Raw genomic sequence first — 22813 nt, forward strand, 5'->3', positions numbered from 1 at the left:
TAAATTTTTTTATATACTAAGAATTGGGATTGTTGGAAGCAAAGTTCCGTGATCCCCGCTCCTAATTCTCCAATGTATCGTTCATAATTTTAATTTGGGGTGGGAAGCAATTAATATCAAATATTATAAATTAAAAACAAATAAAATTAATTAAATATAATTATAAATTAATTAAATTATTTACTTTTTGGCTAATCACCTCTTGATTCCATGTACTTTTCTGAAATATTTAGGAGCTTGATCCATTGGCTCATTTCCCTTTTTACTTCTTCTTTTGAATAGTATTATCCGCTGCTTTCATCATCTTGCCTTGATTTTCTTTTCCTCTTAGCTTCAACCTTTGCATTTAAGTTTGATTTCCTCTTTGAAGTTCCCCTCTTGTGACCTATCTCTGCATTTTCCTTTTCCTTTTGCTTTTTACCATTTCCACCATTCTTTATAACTATGCCCCCTTTGTCCACACAGGAATTAGTTTCAACAACACTGAGAGTTACATTATTGGTACCAACCATCTTTAATATAGTGTTTTTTCTTTCTTTAAGTCATATATAGATATATACATTAATTGACTATTAGTAGTGAGAATAAACTTTAAAAATCATTCATCTGGAACCATTAATAAATAACTGTTATATTTTTATCTTATCGTTAACTTAAAATCTAATAGTTTAAGCGCACAGGGCTAACACCATCAATAAATAGAGAATTATGTTACCTATTCATCAAAAATCAATTATCAAATCACTCAGCGGTATAAAATATATAATTAAATATAAAATATATATTTAAAAATAAATTAATTAAATATCACATATATTTATATACGAATATATATTATTAATTTAATAACTAATTTTTAATGTACACCTAATATTTTAAATAAACAAGTCTTATTAAGTAGTCACACTAGTTGCATGTGAAGTAGCAACCACAAATAGAAAAACAACAAAACATGCGAAGTAGCCATCACAAACAAAAAAACAACACAACGTCAATGATGAAATGTCCCATACTCCATCAACTGCCTCTTTTAGTAACCTTGACTTGCAACCCATGCTTCATGTGTAGCACAATGGAAACACTTGGACACACGGAATTTCCTTCTACCACTTGGAAGTGAAAGTTCCACAGCAAAGCAATGGCAATGATCTTCAACTGGATAAAGCTTATATTTTTGCCCAAACAACTTCTTGGGCCTCCATTAAAAGCCATGAACTTGTATGATGGTACTTGTATATTGATTCCTTTTTCCGAAATCCACCTTTCTGGCTTAAATTCCAAGCAATCTTTTCCCCAAATGTGTTCCATCCTTCCCATTGAGTATATGGAGTAATACACCATAGTATTTGCATCAACACAATCTCCACTTGGAAGTATATCAGATTTGATGGCACATTTGTGCTCAAATGGCACCGGAGGGAAAAGCCTCAGAGCTTCACATATAGCTCCATGTAAGTAAATTAGCTTGTCAAGGTCTTCCACCCCTGAAATGAGCCAATTTTCTTCATTAGTTTTGAAGTTTGATCTGGTTTCTGCAAGGATTTTGGTTTCAACATTAGGGTGAGTTGAAACAAGCCAGAAAAACCAACATAGACTTGCACTAATTGTGTCCCTTCCAGCAGCTAAGAGATTAACTGCAATGTCTCTTAGATACTTGTGATCTACCTGTTCCATTCCACTTTCCTCTACAAGAGCTTTAAGCATGTCAAAGTTTGATTCATCATCTTTGGTGTAGTTGAATCCACTTTTCTCTTCCCGACTGGATGATATACGATCATGGAAGAATTGCTCGACAATTCGAAGGATAGCAATGGAGTCCTTCTCATGTCCAATTTGGAGCCATCTCTGCAACTTCCAGAACCATCTTGGGACCAGATGTCTATAGAGAATTGTATCCTCCATTTTGTTGAAAGCTTTCTCAACAGCAACCTCAGGGAATCGAGTGAGCTTGTTAGGAAGGCAATTGGGATCAAATGCCAACACCATGGAGCAAATACTGTCAAAAGTGAACCTTTGAAAGATGTCTTGCAAGTCCACAATAGTTCTTGATTCTGAAATGTCATTCAGAAGTGGAAGTAGGTAACATTCTAATTTCTTATGAATGACCTTTTTAACAAAGTTCTCAAAGATGTTTTGCTTAAACAATGATTGTAACATGTACCTCTGGTACTTCCACTTGTCTGAATCAGCATTAAAGATTCCATCTCCAAGAATTTCAAAGATCTCATGAAACTCAGAACCTTTGCCGTAGTTGGCAAAGTTCTTACTTGTAATGTGGTGCACGTTCATAGGATCACTAGTGAAGTAAAAGTTGATGTTTGTGAACAAGGGTCCTCTAAACTTAAAAGTACCTCCATAGTATCTTAAAGCTGTGGTCGCATATTCATGAATATTGGAACTATTACATAACACGGCTGGTAGCATTCCAAATAAGGGCAAATTTGGGATAGGTAAGTTTCTATTGATCCTCCAAATGTGGATGGAAAAGAATGAGATGATGGCTGCAAATAAAGCAAAGTAATCTAGGAAGTACATCATGGTGGTTGAAGGAGCTTGATTCTAAGTTGTGTTGAGGTGCAAGAATGGGTGGTTTTTCTCATCAATTTATAGGCACAAAGTTTAGATAACTAGAAGTAAATGATTTAGTAAATAAGGTTTTAAAAATATGCAGTTTGATTAAATTAAGGTTGGATTTGGATTTAACATAAAATGTTTGTAATTTTAGAGTATAGAAGTAGATGACATTTTTTAAGTTAAAAAAATAGAATAATAAGTTTAATTTTAATTACTATCAATGTAAAAATTTTTATATGATTATTCAATTAGATTTATGCATGTATTTAGATGATTTTTTAAATAATAAATTTAAAAATTTGTTATCTTTATAAAATTATTTTTTACTGAACGGATATAAAAATTAAATTCATATTATATATATATATATATACTCACCTCTAAATAGGGATGTACATGTGCCGGGCCATACCGGATTTGGCTTAATTCAGACCCGACTCAAAATATAGACCGGGTCTAATTTTTGGACTCTAACCCGATACTAAACCCGGTGAAACCTACGCATCTTCGGATCGGGTGAAAACCGGGTCTTTAGCATGTAAAAATCACTTAATCTCTCACCTTTATTTCACAATTCACATAGTAAAATTCACTTAAAAAAATATAACAAGAACCAACCCTTCTCTAAAATTATAGCGTAACCATAATCAATACTAATATTGTCTAACACCAAATATTTAAATCAATACAAATAACACAATATTATGCATTTGTCTAAAGTCTTATGCATTTTAAACATAAAACATTAACTTATAATCTTATAAATGACTAATAACACAAAATATTAATATTTACAATATTTAAATTCTATATAAGAATAGCCATCATCTATTACTAATAACACAAAATATTAATTGTGTATGATGATCGGGCCACCGGGCCGAATTCGGATGACCCGAGCTATGGCCCGGACCCGACCCGAAATAATGACTGGGTCTATCTTTGAGACCCTTACCCGGTCTTAAACCCAATGAAATCACACTAAATTAGCCCCTAAAGCGTTCGGGGCCGGATCGGGTCTTCGGACCGGGTCGGGCCATATGCACCCTTGCCTCTAAAAGTACAATCACATAACTTTTATATATGAATTGCTAACTTTATATCATTATAAGAGAATTAATTTATAATTTTATAGTTAAATGAGGAGTGGTTTTATTATTTTTTTTTTGAAAAAGAAAAAATATAAAGCTTAGAATATTTTGATAAAAGTATAATTATTTTAAAAATATGAGAGTTATTAGAAACAATTAGATATAATTAATTTAAGACAATTGTTCTGAAAATGTTAAAACTTAGAATAGTTTAATAGATTAGCCACTCGTATAAGTTAAAAATGATCCACGCGTCACACTACCTCCTAAAAAAGATCTAGTCAGCTAGTGGAAGCTTTAAAGTAGATTCAAATAAGATGATCCCTCCGAATACAAAGTATAAAAAAAGAGTTAAAAATTTACTCCTTTTCCAAAACATGTCAATTCTTATCCTAATTAATCGCATTATCATACGAATACTTACTTTAATATTGAAGTATCTTTGCAGGTGGCTCTACCCGCCGACCCACCAACAATTGTAGCCGCACTCTTTCTTGTAAAGCTCGCGTACCTCACACCTCTAATTGCTCTCAACCCAACACCCGACCAACACCTACTCCTGAGGAGCAACCGAACACGTGGAATAACAATTAACAGCTGAAATGAATAGATGACTACGCGGTGCAACAAATTATCATACAGTATCTCTTTCTCAATTTATGTTTTGATATTTATTTCATTCATCACTTCCAATGCAAGGGGCGCTTGGTAGAGGAAGAGCAAGACAAGTTCTGCTTTCTGCCTTATTGGGAATTGAGAGGAGTTAAAGGAATCAGGAATTGAGAGAATATAAAACATGGTAACAACAAAGACCTTGAGAAAGATTACTAGATGAAGACAGTAAATATGTGAAAAGAGATTTGGATAATAGTATTTTGTTTTTAATCTGTAAAATATATATTATTAAATCAAATTTAGAATAACTACTTCACTTAAACTTTTAGATGTATATTAATTGGAAAGTTAAAATATGATTTAAACTTTTCAAAGACAAACTTCTTATAAATCTACCTATTAAGTGAACATATATAATCAGGAGAATAACATAACTCAATACAAATGACTAAAGTTCTAATACGACAAATGCTAATGCAATTTAGAAAAATAAGAAATGTAGTGTTTTCTGAAAACAATTAGCAGAAAGTGTAAAACACCTATGATTTATAAAGGAAAACAGGTTTGAGATTGAAAACAGATAGAGAAACGTAATCTGGAAATGTTTAGTATTGAAAGGAATGATTGATACAACTACAAGACAAGCTATTTATAGAAAGAGCTCTTAACAGAAAACAGAATTGCAACAAGAATTCTCTTATTGACTATTTCTGGAAACTAACTCAGGAACCAATCTTAAAACAACACAATCATCTTGATTTAATCTTGATATATTATCCTATATACTCTGTTACCTTATTTAGTAAAGAGCATCTATCTATCTATCTATCTAAAAACGGATTATACTATGTAGTTGTGTACACTAAAATCAACTATTAGTATAAAATACATATTAAAATATAAATACACATTAAAAATAAATTAAATTACACATATATTTATTCATAAATACATTAATAACTAATTTTTGTGTACAAATAATATTTTTGTACAAAAATTAATACTAATATTGTCACAAAATAAGAAGTTGACAACTTAACATTCTACCATTCTATAATTTTGTCACATAAGTATTATTATAGAGGTGTCTATTTTTTCTTTACATTACCATTTAAATTTCTTTTCTGTCTATAATATTTTTAAAAACGGTTAGAATTGCATTATTTTTTTCGGTAATTATAATCACTATTTCTCATTCATTACTATCATAACTCATTATTATTAACTACACATAATATATTCTATCATTCACTCGTTCTCAAATCATTGTCATAGAATTCATTCTCTTATTCTTATACTCACTTTTTTTACTCAGATTTACTATATAAATCAATATCTATTTCATATTTTTTAATCTTTTATAGATAATCTCATGTCTCTTCTTTTATCTTTTTTTTTATTCTTGCTAATATTTTACACATTATTTTCATAATTAATTTTTTTTCTTATTTTATTACACACACATACTCTCTTAAAAACTGAAAATTATTTTCAGTTATTAAAATATTATTGTAAGTAATTTAAAAATAGTACTCATAACATCTTTTAAGCTATTTTTAAATTTTATAAAATTATTTATAATAATTACAAAAAAATACTTACAATAAAAAATTTTAAAATTTTATAAAAATATTTAATTTAAAATTATTAGCAAAAGTTTAGTTGTATTCGTTACAAAATGAATAATTATAATGATATGAGTATTTTAATTAAAAATCAACACAAAGCTATTCAAATTTCATACAATATTATTCTTCTATCCATTTTTGATAGCTCATAAATATTTTGAAAAAGTCTCATAAATTTTTGAATAATATTATTTTTTTAATTTTTTAAATTATTAATTAAATAGAAGAGTATTGTATTTGAAATTTGAGTAAATATATTTTTAATAAATTTTTTTAATAAATTTATTTAAATTATACCACAAATCCTCCTTCTAAAATATACACAATTTTTTTCCAAAATATTTATGAGTTATAAAAAATGGACGATAGAGTATTATATGAAATTTGATATAAAAAAATTTTATATACCTAAAACCACACTAAATCGAACTTACTGTATTTGATTTATTTACTTTATGCCATTGCTTATAAATTAAATTTACACGATTCAATTTACTAGTATCGAACTACATTCGTTGGTAAATCGAGTTAAGTAATGTTGATTTACCCCAATTTCTACTAATTCTAATCTTGTCAATTAGATTTAGTAGCTAATTCGAATTCTATCCATTCTATTCATATAAAAATATGCATGAGGACATGCACATAACATTTTTTGATTTGAGACTTTCACGTAATTTTGAGATATGTTTGATTTATATATACGTTTTACCTTATAAAATACTATGAAAAAAATTATGTAACGAATAAAATTATTATTTATTAATGTTTTTAAATTTATATATTCATCTAAATTAAATTTGACGCAAAATGCAAGTCTGAAGCTAGTTTAAAGATAAACCCATTAACATCATCTATCTTTTTCTTATTTTTCCCCTGACTTTTTTCCTGACCATTTTTTTGGTATCATCAATAAATATGTCATGTTAATTAAGAGGTCATACTAGTTGCATGTAAAGTAGCAATCACAAATTAAAAACAACACAACAACCAACAATCAGAAAAATCAATGATACTGATCATGCTTCCATCAATTGGCTCTTTTAAGTAACCTTGCAAGTTGCAACCCATGTTTCGTGTGTGAACACTTTGACACACACAACGACCTTCCAAAGCAAAGCAATGGCAATTATCTTCATTTCAGTGAAGCTTATATTTTTTTTATATAAACTTATATGATGGTATATGCTCCCTTCTTCCCAAATCCACATTTCTGGTTAAAATTTCACGTAATCATGGTTAAAATTTATGATAATAAACAAAACTAAATTTGATATTCAGATATTGTTTATTATTTCATGCTGTTTATATACAACAAGAAATATCGGACTAAATAAATATATGAAATCAATACAAAATATACTTAAATACTATATTAATATATATGCATTAACATGAATAGTAACTGTATCAGATTTAATGGTACACTTGTGCTCCAATTGAACCGGAGGGAAAAGCCTCAATGTTTCACATATTGCTCCATGCATGTAAAGTTGTAATCTAGTGAGCCAATTTTTTCATTGGTTTTAAAGTTTAATTTGCTTTTATTTTTTCAAAGATCTTGATTTCAACACGAGGGTAAGCTGAAACAAGCCAAAAGAACCAACAAGACCTGCACTAATTGTGTGAACCTGCTGCCAAGAGATTTAATTGCACTGTATCTTAGCTTTACAGGAAAATTGTGTTTGATAGATGAAACATAGACAGAAACATTGTGTTCAAAGACACTAAATTAATATATTTTTATATCTATCATGATAAAAAAGACACAAAAATACTAACAAAGACACAACTTATTCTTTATTTTTTCTTTTATTATTTTTGTTAATTTTTTATAATTATATTTTTTCTCAAATTTTTTAGATAACAAAAATGAGAATAAATTTTATTTTTATAATTTATTCAAATTTATCAACAAATAAAATACAATAATACAAAATTTTATATCTTTATCTTTTATATCTTATTCTCAATATCTTATTTGGTCATATTCTCAAAAACAAACACAAACCTTCTAGATTTGTAATCTATTATTTGCTCTATTCCACTTTCCTCCTCCACAAGAGCTTTAAGCATGTCAAAGTTTGATCCAATTTGGAGTGCTTCTCCTGTCCAAATTTAGAGGCATTTTGCAACTTCCAAATGTCAAAGTGAGTTTGTTGGGATTTAGGAAGGCAATTGGGATCAAATGCCACATTACTCGAGCAAATAATGCTTTCAAAAGTGACCCTCTAGAAAATGTCTTGCAAGTCCACAATGAAATTAAAGTAGGAATCCTCTTAAATTACAGTTTAACGAGAATTGATTTAATTTGTTTATAATTTAATATTTATATTTTTGTATGTCTTTTATTTATCATATAATTTTCGTTGCTATGACTGGATTGCTATTAGATTTCTACTACCTTTTCTTCTCTTTAAATTCTCTCTTTTGTATTAATATTTAAACAAAAATATTATTTGTATTATACTAAAATCAACTATAATATATTTGTATATAAATATACATATATTATTTAATTTATTTTTAATATATATTTTATATTATAATATATATTTATATTAATAACTAATAATTTTAATAGAAACATAACATGGTTGTATCTATAAAGTAAAATATATTTTTTACATATTTAACCCACTAAATCCTAAAACAAAAGAATTTGAGTTTAGTTAAAGAATTTCATAAATTTATAATTCAAACCAATTCTTATTTTATATATAGAGGTAATGACCAAATCAGTACTCGAAAGATTCAAATGCTGACATTTTATTGGTACCTCACTATTGTTATTGACAAAATGGTCCTTAAAAGGTTTTAAAATTTGACAAGCATACCCACGAGTTCACCGGAGCACATTTCCAGCAAGCACAGTGCTGATGTGGCCACCGTATTTTGGTGACTTGGCAAACCACCCCCAAAGTTCCCTCTCCAACGCACACTCCCTCTCCTTCCCTCTCCCTCCCTGTCACAACCCCCATCCCCAACGCACACTTCTCCCTAATCGCAGTCCCCGCCGCATCACAAGCCCCTCCCCAAGGTACACTTTCCCTTCCTCCCTCAACACCACCATTCACAGCAACAACAACTTTAACATCAACAGCAATAACAACCTTCACCACTCTCTCTCTCTCCACCACTCCCGCTTCCCCAACGCACACTTCCCTCTCCCTCCCTCAACACCACTATTCACAGCAACAACAACCTCAACATCAACAGAGTTGCCCCAAATCATGAATTGTCCCAAGTTTTTAGGTTAAATTATCATTCAAAAAGATTAATCACAATAAAACTCAGAAACAAATTCATATACAATAATCAAAATAAAATAAAATAAAATAAAATAAAACTTAATACAGACACCACCAAAACAAGAATAGAAGAAGAACACCAGACATAGAGGGGGCAGGACACGATAGAGCCAAGATGGAACCCAGACAGAGGAGGCATGGCAACGACTGGGGACTAGCAGCAAGCAGATACAAGCAGTGAAGGCGACAGCGGTGGAGGTGTGCAGACAACGCAATGCTACGAAGGAGACACTGGCGGACGCAGAAGACCCGACGACGAGATGGCGACAGTGCGGTGTCGATGACACTGGCTCTGTAAGACTGAGAAGGTTGAGCTCTACTGTTGTTTTGGGGGAGAGTTGAGAGTGTGAGACACTGTATTAGGAAGGAGATTATAATTCAAAGAGACAAGGGAAGGGGATTAGGGTTTAGAAAGGGGGATTTTGGACTGAGGAGGGGGACGTGCGTTGGAGATGGAGAATTAGGGTTAGAGAGGAGGAGGGAAGAATTAGGGTTGGGGAGGGGGGAGAATGCATTCAAGAAGGGGAAGGGGGGAGTGCGTTGAGGAAGGGGAAGGAGAAGGAGAAGAATTAGGATTAGAGAGAGGGAGGGAAGGATTAGGGTTGGGGAGGGGGGAGAATGCATTCAGGAATGGGAAGGGAGGAGTGCGTTAGGGAGGAGGAAGGACAAGGAGAAGAATTAGGATTGGGGGTATTTGCCATGTCATCAAAATGTAATGGCCATGTCACACTGTGCTTGTCAGAAATGTGCTCTGGTGAACTCGTGAATACGCTTGTCAAATTTTAAAATCTTTTAAAAATCATTTTGTCAATAACAATAGTGAGGTATCAAAATGTCAGCGTTTGAATCTTTCGGGTACTGATTTGACCATTACCTCTTATATATCACAAACAAAAGTTTTCATTTCCAAATCAAATATATTCCAATCTAGTCCAAATAGACCGTTACGCGCGGGAAAAAGATCCAATGTAGGCCGAATCCCAGATAATTTATTATCCTGACACCGTTGGCTACTTGGCTTTCATAAATCTATGCTCGAAAGAAGTGTATGCAGCTGGTGGATTTAGAAGCAGCCAGTAAATTTTGTGATTTATAATTATTAATTAGTTATTATTTATATTTTAAATAGTATAAGATTTTATCTAATAATATAAGATTATTCATTTTTTTTATTGATTAAATACGGATTAAATTTTAATAAAAATATTGATTTCCTAAATTTTTTCGTGAGCATGGTCTCTCCAGCAATTTTTTTTAAATTTTTTTTATATATTGATGATACATGTAATTTTAAAATTAAATTATTAATTTAATGATTAATTAAAATATTTTTTATCTTATGACCTGTGTTCAAATATTATTTATTATATTTTGAATATTAATAGTATATTATAATTTTTTAAGTCAATTATTTTAATCAATAAATTTTTTTAATTTTATTATCGTATAAAAAATACTTTAATTTTTATAACAAATTTTAATTAAATAATAAAAAAGTATATACATAAAAATTAAATTATTTCAACATTTATTTATGTTTTTATGATATTAAAATAATAACATATTAAATAAATTGTATATTAGTATAAATATTTTACATATTTTATTCATTAATTTATTTTAAATGCATTTAATTTATGAATAATATCAAATATAAAATTATTATTTTTTAGTAGATTTTTTTATTTTAATATAACATTTATTAATAATTTTTTATTAAAAATAATAATAAAAAATAATATCACCAATTATATAATATAATATCTAATTATATAAATATTTAATTTTGACTCCCTCCTTAAAAGATTTCTAGATCAGCCTCTGAGTGTATACACTATACACTGATCCCTCCGAGCAATATAATAAATAGTATATGACAATCCAGCTTCTGATAATTAACAAAGGACAATTGAATTCATTTGCATGATTTTACCCTTAAAAGTGCAACCTATTTAATTATGTCTGACTGAAGCTGCAGGCAAGAAATGAACGAGTTAGCAGCTGCTATGTTAAAAGCCTATAGAGTATTATCTTATTAGCAAGTATTCTATGTAGCAAAAATTTTGCTTATTCATCCAAACTCTCAAAGGTTGCAACTGAAATACTGTGATGCAATCAATTGCTTTCTGAGATTTAAATCACTGTCCATCCTGACTCCAATCCAAAGAAGAAAATTTTGGATTAGTGCCACCTTCTACATTGATATGTTAGTTGGTAGGCTCAAACTCAGAGAAGTAAATTTTCACTCATATTTTGCACATTAAAATCAATACACGTCCTTCTATCATTAATTAGGTATATATTTAGACTCTAATGTAAAAAAAAAAAAAAAAAAAAGTACATTGATACAAAAGTAATATTTCTCTCAAGTTACTACAAATTGATTTCTTTACTTATTTGTAATTACTACCGAAAACTGATTTGACCAGAATATTAAATTATTAGATCACTAATTCAATTGTTGAGTCATTAGTTAAATTAATTGACTAAGTTATAATTAAATATGTATATAAAATTTTATTTTATTTTTTTATAATAAATATTTTTAAATTTTATTTTTGTATTAAATTTATATTATTTTTAAATTTTAATAATTTATTAATTAGCTTATATTTATATTATATTTCAAGTATTTATTGAAAAATATTATATAATCATAAAAGGAGAAAATATATTGTGATTAAGGATATCTTTATTTTTTTTAATTTGTAAATATTTAATAAAATTTAATATTCATTTTAAGAGTTGTATATAATTATATTAAAAAATATAATTAATATGAGAAAGAATGAATGTAAAACTAAAACTAAAATTAAAATTGAATTAAATAAATATAAAAGAATTTAGTTGAGTATATATATATATTAAACGTGTAGACAAAAATCAACTATTAATATAAAATACACATTAACAAACTGGTTTATAAGATACAGCAGTTGTAAATTTGTAATCGATTTCAATTTTCAAAAGCTTCTTGAGACTTGAGTCCAAATCTGCAGAGGTAAAAGAGAGTTTTTGTTTTATTTGTTTATTTTTCAATTTCATTTGTTGCTAAATATTGAAAAGTTTTTGTTCCTCTAGAGTGAGGACAGTTTTTCCGGGTTGGGACTTTACCACCCAAACTGCCACTAATACATGTGAATATTGAATGCTTTATAGTCTTTCAAATTGGAGCAACAATCTTCAGGGTCCATCCTTCTAACTTATGTAAGCATCACCATCACTCGTGGTAACCTTAGATCTTGATATTATCAATAAAATACCATTGGGCCAAATCATAAATATTTTATACTGTTGTTTGCTTGTGTGTGGTAATCTTTTTTTTTTTTTTTTGTGCAGAAAAATCAATTCTTTAATCAGAAACAGTGGTGAAGATCATGTTGGTCAGGACGCTTTATAAAAAGTCTTTATATTGGGGAAGATCATGTTCCTTCTCCACACCAACTTAATTGCAGAAACATTTCTTATATTGAATTGAACCGATCAGAGTATTGATATTTTGTCTCTCCGGTCCAATTCTAATAACTATGATATAGTGAACACAGTGATTAGCTTTATTTATTTTTGCATGTTTTTGTTAACTTTATATTATAGTGTACACTGTACATAATACATATATGATCACTGATTATTAAAAGACTATACTAGCTAGTTACATGTGAACTTGTGAAGTAGCAATTACAAACTTAAAAGACACAATAGCCAATCAAGAAAAACAACGATGAAATTCCCTATACTTCCATCAATTGCTTCTTTTGGTAACATGAACTTTCAAGCCATGCTTCATGTGAAGTATAACAGAAACACTTGGACACACAGAATGACCTTCCACCACTTGGAAGTGAAAGTTCCACAGCAAAGCAATGGCAACAATCTTCATTTGGATAAAGCTAAGATTTTTACCCAAACAACTTCTTGGGCCTGCATTGAAAGCTATAAACTTATATGATGGTATCTGTATATTGCTCCTTTTTTCCGAAATCCACTTTTCTGGCTTAAATTCCAAGCAATCTTTACCCCATATTTGTTCCATCCTTCCCATTGAATATAGAGAGTAATAGATCATAGTATTTGGACCAATACAATCTCCACTAGGAAGTATATCAGATTTGATGGCACATTTATGCTCAAATGGCACTGGAGGGAAAAGCCTCAAAGCTTCACATATAGCTCCATGCAAGTAAACTAGCTTGTTAAGGTTTTTCACCTCTGAAATGAGCCAGTTTTCTTCATTAGCATTGAAGTTTGCTCTGATTTCTTCAAGGATCTTGATTTCAACTTTAGGGTGAGTCGAAACAAGCCAGAAAAACCAACTGAGACCTGCACTGATTGTGTTCCTTCCTGCCGTCAAGAGATTAATTGCAGTGTCTCTTAGAAACTTGTAATCTATTTGTTCCATTCCACTTTCTTCCACAAGAGCTTTAAGCATGTTAATGTTTGGTTCATCTTCTTGAGTGCAATTGATGACTCTGCTATGCTGTTCATCAAAATTGGATGATATACATTCATGCAAGAACTTATCAATAATTTGTTGGGATACGATGGAGTGCTTCTCGGATCCGATTCGGAGCCATTTTTGCAGCTTCCACAAGGATCTTGGGACAAAGTGCCTATAGAGAATTGCATCCTCCATTTTGTTGAAAGCTTTTTCAAAAGCAACCTCTTGGAATTCAGTGAACTTGTTGGGAAGACAATTGGGATCAAATGCCAACATTATGGTGCAAATGTTGTCAAAAGTGAACCTCTGAAAGATGCTTCCAAGTCCACAATAGTTTTTGATTCCGAAACATCATTCAGAAGTGGAAGTAGGGAACCCTCCAACTTCTTATGAATGGATTTTGTAACAAAATTCTCAAGAATGTTTTGCTTGAACAATGATTGTAATATGTCCCTCTGGCGTTTCCAGATGTCGTAATCAGGATTGAGGATCCCATTTTCCTCCAAATATGGATGCAAACGAATGTGATAATGGCTACAAATAAAGCAAAGGACTCCAGTGAGAGCATCATGGTGGCCTTAAGAGCTTGTTTCTAAGATGTATCTGTGCATGAATGGTTGTTTTTCTCATAAATTTATAGGCACAGATGGAAAAGAAAATTAAAAAAAAAAAACTAGAATTGAAAAAGATGGAAAAGAAAATAAAAAAAAAAAACTAGAATTGAAAAAAATATCGATGTGTCGAACCTTTGAAGTGGGGAGAGAAAGACCACTTGAGCTAAGACTCATTGGTCAAGAAGAAGCAGCTTTATCAATTAGTAGGGGCTAACCTATGGGCTGAAGAGGCCAACCTCTTAACGTTTGGAGCCATTAGGGGCCGGGACCAACAAAAACCCATAGACAGGGTTGAAATTTGGTGAGGCTAGATAGTTGAGGTTGGAGGCCAGCTCTAATGGCTTGGGCTGAAATTTGCCCCTTTTTGCCAATGAAATTGTTTCTTTTCTTCAGAGCCTCGTGAATAATATTATACAAGCCAAACGTTTTTGTCAACTAAATTCAATTAAGTTGGTCTAATATTAGTAAAAGTTACTTTTATCATTTTCACTCACCTAAATCTTATAATTCAACTTGGTTAAAAAATATATATATATGTGTGTAACATTTCTCTAAAAAATGATAAGAGATGGCTGAATCATTTGTCCTGGCCGCCTCCTGAAAAAATTTGTTGCCGGGCCAAAAATAAGATGGATGTGTTTTAAATATTCAAAAACTAAAACTAGTTTTTATATGTGTTTTTAACTAAAATGTATTCACATTATAGCAACAAATGTATTTAAGGATCGGAGAAAAATGTGCTTAGAATTAATTTGATAAAACAGTAATGTCAGGGAAAAACTTAATTTAAGGTCATTTTATTTAAATGAATATTTATAATTTTATGTATACACTATTTAGACTTATATACTTATTATATATAATATTATCAATAGGAAAAGTCTACGGGCCAGCAGTTTTGTTAAATTTTGGCTAACATGTAATCAGCAGATAAAGGTGAGTCATTGGATAAAATCTCACACCAATCTCACACCATTAGATCATCATTGATGGCTACCAATCACAAAAGTTGCTGGCCCCTAGCATTGCTCTTATCAATAATTAATAACAATATTCTCTCTTTTATACATAACAATAATCAATAATAATATTCTTTCTCTTTTGTACTCTTCTCTCTCTTTTACATACGACACTACTTATATTAGTAATATATATATATATATATATATATATATATATACAAATTACTTTTATTATATCAAGATAATTATATTGGTGAACATTAATACTAGCATTTTATATTTATATTTCTCTATCTTATATTTATATCTTTCTTATTTATTTATTTTACAACACGTTATCAGCAGTTCAGCACGAGACTCTGATCAAATTTTAGGAAGACTCAGGTAACAAATTTTCATTATGTCAAAACTCTATCATCTTGAATTTAATGCTCTTGATATATCTGGAAACAACAATTTATCATGGATATTAGATGCTAAAATTCATCTTGATTCAATGGATCTTAGAGATACCATTAAAGCTGAAAATAATACATCACAAAAGGATAAAGCCAAAACCATGATTTTTCTTCGTCGTCATTTTGACGAATGATTAAAAAATGAATATCTCACAATAAAAAATCCTGCAGATTTGTGGAAAGACCTTGAAGAAAAGTATAATCATAAAAAAACGGTAATACTTCCTCAAACCCGATATGAATGGACGTCTACAGGATTTTAAATCCATAAATGAATATAATTCAGCAATGTTTCGAATCACCTTACAAATGAAATTATGTGGGGAAAAGATAACTGATAATGATATGTTAGAGAAAACTTTCTCGACCTTCCATGCCTCAAATATGCTCCTACAGCTGCAGTATCGAGAAAAAAGATTTAAAAAATATTTTGAGTTAATTTCTTACCTTCTTGTTGCTCAACGCAACAATGAGTTACTTTTAAAAAAATCATGAAGCGCGCCCAACTAGCGCCGCCCCATTTCCTGAAGTAAATGCAACAAATTATTATCCTAGAAGAGGTAAATGACAAGGTTTTGGCAACAAGAAAAATTACGAAAGGAAGAAGAATTATGTTCATAAGAAAATATCTCACCAGAAGTGGGATAAAGAAAGAAACAATAGGCAAAATAACTCAACAGAGGATAAGTGTTTCCGTTGTGGTGGAAATGGCCATTGGTCACGTACCTGTCGTACCTCAAGGCACCTAGTTGATCTTTATCAAGCATCTTTGAAAATGGATGACAAAGGAAAGGAGACGAATTTCGTTTCAAATGATGCTGAAAATTCCACCGCTCATTACGATGTATCTGATTTCTTTGAAGATTTTGAAAAAAATATTGGTCATTTGATCAATGATAAAATAGTTTAATATGTGGGATTATTAAGTATTCATGTAAATAAATAATGTAAAAAATTTATTGTTAAGTTTTATATATTTAAATTTCAAATATGATGTATATAAATAATAAAATATTAATGTTTATAAATTTTAAAATCATTAAATGTGTCAAATTTTAATGATAATAATAATAATAATAAAATTTTAGTATATGACACTATGTACAGTTTCTTAGAAAAATAATTTCATTCAAGAATTTAATTTAATTGTGCATGTACTACTACTCATTTTATTATTATTATTTGTCTTTGAAGAAAATGGCAAGAATATATAATGAAGATGTATGTCTTGCGGATAGTGCAAGTTCGCACACCATTCTCAAAAATAATATATACTTTACCCATCTTGTGCCAAAAGAAGAATATGTTAATACTATTATTGGCTCAGGCAATGTGATAGAAGGCTCTGGAAGAGCTATAATTTTGTTTCTTAGAGGAACAAAATTCATAATAAATAATGCACTATTGTCTACCAAGTCTCTAAGAAACTTATTGAGTTTTAAAGATATTCACCGAAATGGATATCACATTGAAATAATGAATGAAGAAAATCATGAGTACTTATGTATTACAACTCATGATTTAAATAAAAAAGGTGATATTAGAAAAATTACACTCACTCTCATCTGGGCTATATTATACCAAGATTAGTGCAATTGAATCACATGCCATTGTAAACCAGAAGTTTACTAGCCCAAATGAATTCATAACTTGGCACGACCGATTGGGTCATCTGGGAACAACCATGATGCAGAGAATTATTGAAAACTCCCATGACATTCACTAAAGAACCAGAAGATTCTTAAATCTAGTGAATTTTGTTGTGCTGCATGTTCTCAGGAAAATTAATTTTAAGGCCATCACCAGTAAAGATTGGATTTGAGTCCTCTGAATTCCTAAAAAGGATTCAAAGTGATATATGTGGACATATTCATCCACCATGTAGATCTTTTAAACATTTTATGGTCCTAATAGACGCATTTTCGAGATGGTCATATGTGTGCTTATTGTCCTCTCGCAACCTTGCGTTTGCGAGATTACTTACTCAAATTATTCGATTAAAAGCACAATTTCCGGAAAATCCAATCAAAGCAATTCGTCTTGATAATGCTGGTGAATTTACTTCCCAAGCCTTTGATGCTTATTGCATGGCTAATGGAATAAATGTTGAACCTCCAGTAGCTCATGTTCACACACAAAATGGGTTAGCGGAATCACTTTTTAAACGCCTCCAGTTGATTGTTAGATCCTTACTTATGAGAACAAATCTGTCAACCTCGATTTGGAAGCATGTTATTTTACATGCCGCAGCACTTATTCGGTGAGGCCAACGAGTTACCATCAGTTCTCTCCTATGCAATTAGCTTTTGGCCAGCAGCCAAATGTTTCCCATTTAAGAAAATATTCAGGTGTGCGATATATGCTCCCATTGCACTACCTTCTCGCACCAAAATGGGACCCCAAAGAAAATTGGGAATATATGTTGGATATGATTCTCCCTCTATAGTGAGGTATCTTGAGATACAAACTGGAGATGTATTTAAAGCCTGGTTTGTGGATTGTCATTTTCATGAATCAAAATTTTCAAGGGGAAAGAATAAGCTTCCTGAAAAGAAACTTAATTGGAATGAATCATCTTTAATGCATTTAGATCCTCGATCAGGGCAATGTGAACTAGAAGTTCAAAAGCTTATACATTTGCAAAGAATAGCAAATGAATTGCTTGATGCATTTTCCGATACAAAGAGGATAATCAAATCTTATATACCAGCGGAAAATGCCCCAATTCGAATTGATGTCCCAGTCAGACAAATAGCCACTGAAACAAATTCACGCCAGAAGCGTGGCAGGCCTGTCGGTTCCAAAGATAAAAATTCTCGAAAAAGAAAAGAGGTAAATACTATTCATGTTGAAAAAGACATAGTAGAGACACTTGCAATTGTCCAAAATTCTAATGTAGTTTTAACGCCAAAAGACGTCCAGTTACCTGAAAATTATGAAAATGACGAGATCTCAATAAATTATGTCTTTACAGGAGAGAAATGAGATCGAAATGAGATAATTATCAATGAAATATTTGCATATAATGTGACATTAAATATCATGCATGAAAGTAAGGATCTTGAGCCAAGATCAGTCGAAGAATGTCGACAAAGAAATGATTGGCCAAAATGGAAAGAAGCCATGAAGGTTGAGTTAGACTCACTTGCAAAACGTGAAGTCTTTGGACCTGTAGTCCGTACCCCAGAAGATGTAAAACCTGTTGGGTATAGCGGGTATTTGTGAGAAAACGAAATGAGAAAAGTGAAGTTGTACGCTACAAAGCTCGACTTGTGGCACAAGGTTTTTCACAAAGGTCCGGTATAGATTATGAAGAAATATATTCCCCTGTAGTAGATGCAATAACATTGCGTTATTTGGTTAGTTTATCCGCATATCATAAACTACATATGCATTTAATGGATGTGGTAACGGCCTATTTATACGGATCATTAGATCGTGATATCTATATGAAAGTCCCTAAAGGACTAAAGATATCTAAACCATCCAATGAATATTCACATGGGTTATACTCAGTCAAATTGCAAAGATCTTTATATGGTCTAAAGCAATTTGGACGAATGTGGTATAATCGTCTTATTGAGTATCTGGCCAAAACGGATTTAAGAATGATGATATCTGCCCATGTGTTTTCATAAAAAATCTGCATCTGAATTCATTATAATTGCTGTGTAAGTTGATGATTTAAATATCATTGAAACTCTTGAAGAAATTCCAACAATTATAAAGACTTTAAAAGAAGAGTTTGAGATGAAAGATCTTGGAAAGACTAAATTTTGTCTTGGCCTGCGAGCATATAAAAAATGGGATTTTTAAGAGATTTTATATGGATAAATCACGTCCATTAAGTATCCCAGTACCCCAATGATCGTAAGGTATTTGGATGTGGAAAAGGATTAATTTCGTCCTAAAGAAGAAAATAAAGATATCCTTGGTCCTGAAGTACCATATCTTAGTGTCATTGGAGCGCTAATGTATCTTGCTAATAACACACGGCTCGATATATCATTTGATGTGAACTTATTAGCAAAGTATAGTTCCTCTCCAACCAGAAGACATTAGAGTGGGAATCAAACAAATCTTTCGATATTTTCATGGAACGGTTGATATGGGATTGTTTTATCCCTATGGATCCAAGTCACAATTAGTTGGCTATACAGATGCTGGATACTTGTCTGATCCACATAAAAGGAGATCTCAAACAGGATACCTATTCATATATGGTGGTACAGTTATATCATGGAGGTCCACAACAGACGATTGCGGTAACATCCTTTAATCGTCCTGAAATACTAGCGATACATGAGGCAAGTCGCGAGTGTTTTTGGCTCAGGAGTTTGATCTAATATATTCTGTCATCATGTTGACTGATTGATCATAAGATAACTCCAACTGTCCTGTTTGAAGATAAGGATGAACATATCAAATGCGATAGAACAAAGCATATTTCTCCCAAATTCTTCTTCACCCGTGATCTTCAAAATAAGGGACAATTGATGTACAACAGATCCGCTCAAGTGATAATCTGGCAGATTTATTTACAAAGTCACCCCCAAAATCCTCTTTTGAAAGATTGGTACATGAGATTGAGATGCGCCGATTTACAGATATTAAATGATGTCGACAAGAGGGGGAGACTGTACTCTTTTTTCCTTGATCAGATTTTTTTCCCATTGGGTTTTTCTTGATAAAGTTTTTAACGAGGCAATCCCCATCACAAAGGATATTGTACTCTTTTTCCTTCACTAAAATTTTTTTCCATTGGATTTTTCTTTAGTAAGATTTTAACAAGGCAATAATCGTAAATAGTCATCCAAGAAGAGTGTTGTGATAAACATGGTGATGTGGATGAACATTAATATGGGCGGCTCGATTTTCCTATGTTGAAAGAAGCAAGTTCTTATGGCAAAACAAAATTAATAAAATTTAAAAAGTAAAATCTTGTATGCATATAAAAGCATATACGGGACAAAAGGATTATACACAACAATAATCAATAACAATATTCTCTCTCTTTTATACTCTTCTCTCTCTTTTACATTCAATACTATTTATATTAGTAATATATATATATACAAATTATTTTTATTATATCAAGATATATTAGTGAACATTAATACAAAAATTTTATATTTATATTTCTCTATCTTATATTTATATCTTCCTTATCTATTTATTTCATAACAAAAAATGACTTTTAAAGATGCCAACATATTTCTATTTAGATTACTTAGCAAACTATCAAAAGACACAAATTTTCTCCATCAATCTTAACAGAGAAGAAAATTACCTGTTCTGCTATGGTCATTAAATCATCCACCGTCAACTCCAGATCATTTTCATCATCAGATGCTTGACCTGGAATTACATCAGTACTATCACGTCTATGATCCTCTAAATTTCGGCATTTCTTTCTAGACGACTTACGAGCTTGATCCATTGGACCATTGCCTTTATTCTTCTTCTTTTGAATGGTACTACCGCTGCTTCCATCACCTTGACTTGATTTTCTTTTTCTCTTAGCTTCATCCTTTGCATTTAAGTTTGATTTCCTCTTTGAAGCTCCCCTTTTGTGAACTATCTCTGCATTTTCCTTTTCCTTCCGAGCTTTACAGAACAAGTGGTTTCAATAAAATTGTCAGAGTTACTCACATGATTGGTACCAACCTTCTTCACCATCCATGACGATAACTGACGTTTAATTCCCTCAACAGAAGTATGCATTCCTATTATCAAAGAGAGAAAGCATTTTTAGGTTACAATCAAGCAGGAACAATAATTGAATCACCGACACAGAATACACCAAATTTCCAGCACACAGCAAGCATGGTGATTTTGTTTTTGAAGATTGTGAAAAACAAAAAATAAGCAAATTTACAGTGAAATTGAGATTTACCCGTGGAATTAGTAGCAAAATAATGTTAACAACTTCAACTTGGGCGAAATAGGGTTTCGCAGAACAGTGTTGTTTGACATTTAAAATAGGTTTCGGAAGGGGCGAAGAAACTCCAAATTAGTAAGAAGTAAAATTTGCAGGAGACAAGCAAAAACAGAGAACGTTGGCTTCACCATACCTTAGAATTTTAGGGTTCCGCTTCGATGCCCAAATGAAGCGTAAGTTGATTGGAACTGTTCAGAGTACAGGGAATTCGGAAGGAAGTAGCGTTACCTGACTAACTGTCAACTGTCAATTGATTCATTGGAAATTGCAAAATTTCAATTTTATGTATTTTCAAAAATTATTTGATTATTTATGCTACGTGTAAAATTAAAAGAGAATGCGAATTATAAGTCAAATGGTATAATATTTTGCTATACTCACATAAAAGTTGCATATTTAAGTCTCACTTTTAGTTTTAGAAAAAAAAAAAAAAAAAACGAAAGAGTATTATTAGTTCCTATGATTAATATCTTTTATTGTTTTGATTGTTATTCAAATTTATATTAAAATTTGATTAATTGACAAAGTTCTTATTGATTAATTAAATTATTTGCCGATAATTTAATAAATGATAAATAGATCTATGATTTTATATCAAAAAAAATTATTAATTAAATTTAAAAATATAAAAATATCTCTTATTTTTTAAAATGTAAAAAATTTTAAAATCATTCATCTCGAACCATTAATAAATAACTATAATATTTTAATTTTATCCTTAACTTAAAATCTAATATTTTAAGTGTTAACACTTAACACCATCTTGCCTTTTTCTTTTTTTCTTTTTTCATTTTTTGTTAGTAAAGACTTGTGTAAATTATTTTTATGTGAATTTAATAATTAAGAACTATTAAATAATAATTTAATTAAATTTATTAAATTATTAATTAATTTTTAAATATTAATTTTATATAATAATAAATATTAATAACTGCATGTAAATTTTTAATTTTTTTATAATTATTTTTATCATCAATAAATAAATCTTATTGAGAGGTCATATTAGTTTCATGTGAAGTAGATATTAAAAGACAACACAACACAATGATCAATAATTAAGAAAATCAATCATAAAAAGTTAGGTAAATTATATTTTTTTATTTTTGAAGTTTATCAATAAATTTTAAAATATTTTAAAATTTTATTCTATTTTAATTTTGTCTTAAAAATCTTCAATTTGT

At 30.4% G+C, this 22813-nt stretch overlaps 3 pseudogenes across 1 annotated transcript; all 3 read right to left on the reverse strand.

Moving 5' to 3' along the window:
- Positions 1–1017: 1017 nt before the first annotated feature.
- On the reverse strand, positions 1018–2691 carry LOC107632246 (alkane hydroxylase MAH1 pseudogene; annotated as a pseudogene).
- Positions 2692–12899: 10208 nt separating this feature from the next.
- On the reverse strand, positions 12900–14230 carry LOC107632245 (alkane hydroxylase MAH1 pseudogene; annotated as a pseudogene).
- A 1359-nt stretch (positions 14231–15589) lies between these two features.
- On the reverse strand, positions 15590–21889 carry LOC110269565 (uncharacterized; annotated as a pseudogene). Its single transcript, XR_002358347.2, has 4 exons — positions 21766–21889; positions 20982–21417; positions 16418–16539; positions 15590–16087 (listed from the first exon to the last, which is right to left on the reverse strand). The product of XR_002358347.2 is annotated as an uncharacterized LOC110269565 (transcript).
- Between the last annotated feature and the right edge of the window lie 924 nt (positions 21890–22813).

This window comes from Arachis ipaensis, chromosome B3 (assembly GCF_059453495.1).
Source record: "Arachis ipaensis isolate K30076 ecotype BB chromosome B3, ASM5945349v1, whole genome shotgun sequence".
Taxonomy (NCBI): Eukaryota; Viridiplantae; Streptophyta; class Magnoliopsida; order Fabales; family Fabaceae; genus Arachis; species Arachis ipaensis.